Here is a 6,127-nt window from a genome sequence, read left to right as displayed (position 1 = left end):
GAGTTTAGAGATGTTCGGAGCTCAGCTAGACTGAAAGCTTGGTTATATGCCTCGTATCTGGTGGATTTGTGTTCAAGTTTCTGCTTTTCAATTCTTGTTCTGTATTTTTGGAAGGTGTCAGTATAGTGGGATGAGCTGGATACCTGTTCGAAGTGTGCACCGAGGAAGTTTGCCTGATCTTCCAAGGTATCACCCTGAGTGTTTACGAGTGGAAGTGTGTGTACTTGTTTCCCTGCTATTCTACCGACCATGCTCCAGACTTTAGCCTCCTGTGTGTATGAATTAACCCCTGATAAAAACTTTTGCCAGCTTTCTCTTCTGGCTTGCCGACGCGTTCTCCTGCCTTGAGACTTTATTTTCTTGAAGGTTTCAAGATTTTCGGCTGTCGGTGAGTTCCGAAGCAGCCTCCAAGCTCTGTTTTGCTGTTTGCGCGCGTTTCGGCATTCAGAGTTCCACCATGGCACACTTCGTTTTCCAGGGTGTCCATTTGTTTGTGGGATGCATTTTGTTGCAGCATCAATCAAAAACGCTGTGAAGTAGTTCACAGCGCCATCAATGTTCAGAGTACAGATGTCATTCCAACCTAGACAAGCGATAGTATGAAACTGTTCCCAGTCGGCTCTGTTTATGAGCCACTTGGGAACACGTGGTGGACACTCAGTTACTGTCGTTGTGCTCAAAACTACGGGGAAGTGGTCACTTCCGTACAGATTACTGACGACTTTCCACTGGAGTAGAGGCACAAGAGATGGAGATACTATGCTCAGGTCTATGGAGGAGTAGGTGTTATTAGCGAGGTTATAATAGGTTGGTTCTTTTCGATTTAGGAGACATGCGCTCGACGAGATAAGGAACTGTTCGATCAGTCGACCTCGCGCGTCATACCGAGAATCACCCCATAGCCTGCTATGCGCATTAAAGTCTCCAAGGAGAACATAAGGCTCCGGAAGTTCATCAATTAGAGAGTGTAAATCGCGTTTTTGCAGCTGATAGCTAGGAGGAATGTAAATAGTGCAGATTGTGATCAGTTTATCAAAAAGAACCGCTCGAACAGCCACTGCCTCAAGGGGTGTTTGGAGTTGTGTGTGCATGCAATTCCTTGATTCACTATGATGGCAACACCTCCGGATGATGTCATGGCATCATCACGGTCCTTTCGAAAAATAACGTATTTGCGAAGAAAATTTGTGTGTTTTGAATTAAGGTGTGTTTCTTGTTCACACAGCACTTTTGGTGAGTGTTCGTGTAGGAGTTCTTGGATGTCGTCAAGGTTTCTGAGAAGGCCCCTGACGTTCCATTGTATAATTTGAGTGTTCATGGTGAATGTAAAATAATGCTGTGTGTACGAAAAGCGAGTGGCTGTTTAGACGGGGAGTTTGAGTTCACTTAACAGGGCCGTCACCAGGCCCTGTTATTTGCTTTTTTGTTTTCTTGGCGCGCTCCAAGGAGCCACGCCGCTCTTTCGGCACCAAGGGTGCCGACGTATCCATTGCCTCCTCGGAGGCACTGGATGCCCGCACGTGCGGGCTGTTAGTTTGGATTTTGGGCCTCGCCTGGTGGGGGGAGGCCTTGAGACCCGAAGACTCTGGAGTCTCCGGTCTCTGTTTGGGAGTGGGCGGTGTAGCCTGGGCTACAGCCGCCTTGGGGGCAGGAGCCACAGCCGACGGCTCGCTCTGCACAGGCCGAAGGGGTGGCGAGGGCTGGTGCGGCGTTGCCCCCTGACGCGCCGCATCAGCATATGTGGGGCCATAAAATGGCGAGACTCTTTTTCTTGCTTCTTTAAATGTAATGTTTTCTTTTATCTTTAGAGTGATGATCTCTTTTTCTTTTTTCCAAAAAGAACAGGAACGCGAGTACGCGGCATGATTACCACCACAGTTCACGCAGTGTGCAGGTGCTTCGCAGTTGTCGGAGGCATGGCCCACGACTCCACATAGAGCACAAGTTTTCCGGCCACGACAGCTTTGCGAGCCGTGGCCATATCTCTGACATTGGAAGCAACGGCGGGGGTTGGGAATATATGGCCTCACGGATGTCTTTGTATACCCAGTCTGAATGGTTTCCGGCAAATCGCTCGAAGCAAAGGTCAGTACTAAGTGTTTGGTTGGTATTTCTTTTTGATCTCTTCTTATCTTAATCCGCTGTACGTTTGTCACGTTCTGGCTCTTCCATCCTTCCAGAAGTTCAGCTTCGGTCAGGTCAAGCAAATCTGCGTCCGATACGACCCCGCGAGATGAGTTCATGGACCTGTGTGGCGTAATACTGATGGGTGTGTCTCCAAACGTTGTGAGGGTGTTCAGTTTATCGAATTGGTCTTTGTCACGTATCTCAAGAAGTAGATCTCCGCTGGCCATTTTGGTAACCTTGTACCCAGCACCGAGAGTTTCGGTTAAGCATCTAGCCACTATGAAGGGGGATACAGTTCTGGCTTGCTTGTTAGTTTTTTCACAGTGTATAACGTGGAAACGAGAAAACAATTGTCTTGGCCGGTTGAAAAAATTGATGTCTTCGGTGCGTACCCGCTTTGAGGAGGCACGATCACTAAGTGAAGGAAATGCTTTCTGCATGCTAATTGTATGTTGTTCAGCAGCGTTGGCGGCCACCCACCACGGAGCCCAACGAGGGGACGCTGCAAGTTTGCGGATGCTAAAAGCTTGCAGACGTCAGCCGTACAACGCCACTATAACCCAATGCGCCTAGACCAAGGTAGGCTATTTGCACAGGGTTAACCCTAGCCGCCAGGAAGTTTGGAAGTAAACGGAAGAGAGTAGAAGACAGGACAGATAAATAGTGAGAGATAAAGACGAAGATGTAGGGAGAGAGAGATAGGAAAAGGCGACTGCCGATTTCCCCTGGGTGGGTCAGCCCAGGGGTGCCGTCTACGTGAAGCCGGGGCCAAAGAGGTGTGTTGCCTCTGCCAGGGGGCCTTAAAGGTCCAATCACCCAGCGTCGGCTCAACCCCCAGGATCCCCTTTTCCCCGGACACGGCAAAGCCACGCACGGCTAGGCGTGGGAGGGAGTATAAACTCCCCCGTTAGCTCGGGTCCGTGGTGTCGCTACACACCAAACGCCTACTTGCGCAGGCGCCCCTGCGGGGCTTGGAACGTTAAACCCCAACAACTACTAATATTATTTTTATCTTATTGACAAGAAATGTAACACTTGAGGCGGATTATGATTATCAAAACTTTATTACTGCCAAAAGAGGGGACCGGCCAAGAGGTCGGTTACGCTGCTTAGCAGAGGTCAGCGGGGATACCTTGGGATCCCCGCTGTTTAAGCTCCAGTGGTGAGTCGCCGTTAGCCGCGAAAAATTTATCATCAGCATAAACCGGCACGCGCTCTATCATCCCCTTTCATCTTCCTGTTCCGTTTAGCTCCCAGAACACGAGAGCCAATTTGTTCGGCGTGGGATGCCATAACTCAGATGAGAACGAAAACGAGTACAGAGAGAACAAAGGAAAGAGCGAAAGAGAGAATCAAAGAAAGAGAAAACGTATTACAAAGACTAAGCGAGGAGTAGATAGAGATAGAGGGAGGGGAAGAAAGATATACAGCAAGAAACAAAAATACAGGGTAAGAAAAAGTGAAAACAGAAAAAAGGGAGAATGAAACAGATAGAAAAGGACAGAAATATACATACACAGAGACAAAAAAGACAAAGAAAAACAGAGAGAAAAAATCACAGCATATCCACGAAGTGAATGAAGATGAGTGGGACGAAGCCTTCATTCATCCATCCATCCGTCGTTCCGTGCATGCGTCCGATCGCGTTTGACAATGCATACGGCGCGCGGGTAACACCGACGAGACGCGATCCAAGGAAGCCGAGCGCAAGCGTCTTCAACACGCCCGCCGCTCTGCTCCATCTATGCACCACTAACGATCCGCCACGTACGGCGACTATCCAAGAGACTGAGAGGCACTCGTTCGCGCACTCGGGCAAAGCGCGCATAGCAGCCAATCGAAGAGTAGCGGCAGAGCAACGCCATCTAGGAAATGAGATGAGAAATGATCATCCGTTTCTCTTTCTCGTCTCTCCTTCTCTCTGTTACATGTGACTAGTGACAAGGTTAGACTATAAGGAATTCGCCCCTAAAACACAGGAGGCAAAAATGAAGATGAACAAGGAATGCCGCAAAAATCGGCACTTCCCTGATGCTTGGCAGCACAAGTGCAAAGCTGCCTCAACACTTTTTGTTTGTTTCTTTTTATTAACAAACAGGCTTCCAGTATGAACTTTTACACGAACATTTTTATAGTACTGGCCCTTCAGTTGTACATAGCAACCAAGCGCATGTTGCATGAGGGTGTGGGGGCTAGTCACCCTAGAAGGGAGGCGACAAGTCGGCTCCATACACTGGCATGGGGTAGGGGCCCCAAAGGTGCTGCTAATAACCTTCTCTCCCTGCCCCTCCCTCCGCGAAGCTGAACACTGCACACGCCTATGACCAGATGAACAGTAGTGCATAAATTGACTTGCCTGGTGTTTGCAGTTTCAGCTGTTCTGCAACATCTTCATTGTGCTTTATTTTCAAAGTCCCGGGGGCTTAAAGTTTTCCATGCAGCAATGTTATTGCATTCCCGAACCAGCGCAATAATTATGAACAGCTTTATTTATAACTACTACATACTGAATATACAAATTGAAACGTGGCAAAATTCACTTAAGCATTGAAGGGCAAACTGTATTCCAATCCTTGTGTTTTCTGTTATTCTCACAATCGCAGCTAAAATTCAAACATTTCTGCCTTAAACAGGTGGATACGGAGATTTTCTTGATAATGTCAGACCAATATATGCAGAAACTTGTCGAAAGAATAACTATCAGACAGAGGCATAGGCAGGGGGGCAGTTGGGGGACTTGAAACACCCTTCAAAATATTTGAATTTTGCTTGCCTATATATACACGCACACAAATGCTCATATGCACATACACAAAAAACGCCTGAACGACCCTTCCCGTAAAAGATTTCTGGCTATGCTCCTGCTATGAGATGCCAAAGTATCACTACCATGCCGTAGTAGCCATTCCAATGCAGTGTCTTATATGTGATTCACAGTAACGGCATGGTGAAACATTATAGTATATCTTCTCCATGTAAAGTACCACTTTCATGCCATTGTAGCCATTCCAATGGAGTGTCTAATATGTGATTCGAGGAACCCGCATGATAGAACGACATGGCTATATCGTCTCCTTGTATAAGTACTACAACCATATCGCTGTGGCCATTCCAATGCAGTGTCTTATACGTGATTCGAGGAACCACATAGTAGAGCACCATAACTATACTGTATCTTCTCCATGTAAACTACCACTATAATGCCGTCATGGCCATTTCAATGTTGTGTCTAATATGTGATTCGGGGGACCCGCATGGTAGAACACAATAGCTATATCTTCTTCATGTAGAAGTACCACTACCACGCTGCCGTGGCCATTCCAAGGGAGTGTCTTATATGTAGATTCGAAGGACTCACATGGTAGAACACCATAGCTATATCTTCTCCATGTATAAGTAGTACTACCATGCCCCCTTGGTTATTCCAATGGAGTGGAGTGTCTTATATGTGATTTGAGAAACCCGCATGGTAGAACTTCATAGCTATAGCTTTTTCATGTATAAATACCACTACCATGCCACCGTGGCCATTCCAATGGAGTGTGTTATATGTGATTCGAGGAACCCGCATGGTTGAACATCATAAGTATATCTTCTTCATGTACAAGTGCCACTATCATGCCATTGTAGCCATTCCAATGCAGTGTCTTATATATGATTCGAGGAACCCGCATGGCGGAGCACCATAGCTACACTGCATCTTCTCCATGTACAAGTACCACTGTCAAGCCTTCGGTCATTCAAATGGAGTATCTTAAATGTGATACGAGGGACCCCCATGGTGGAACACCATAGCTAGAGGAACTCAAAGCAACCCTTAGTGACACTGAAACTCTGGACAAGCAGCGCCATTTCTGGCTGAAAAATGGCAATTGCGGATGTACGAGGCGCATTTTCCTTTTTTTCGCTGTGCTGCAGCTCGCTTCCGTGTACGTGCAGGGCCGTAGCACTGCACTTGGAGAGCTGCACATCGCTTTAAAAAAATATCCTAGCTGTATAG

Source organism: Rhipicephalus microplus, chromosome 3, assembly GCF_043290135.1.
Source record: "Rhipicephalus microplus isolate Deutch F79 chromosome 3, USDA_Rmic, whole genome shotgun sequence".
In the NCBI taxonomy this organism is placed as follows: Eukaryota; Metazoa; Arthropoda; class Arachnida; order Ixodida; family Ixodidae; genus Rhipicephalus; species Rhipicephalus microplus.
The sequence above is the reverse complement of the archived record's forward strand: the minus strand, read 5'-3'. Positions refer to the sequence as shown.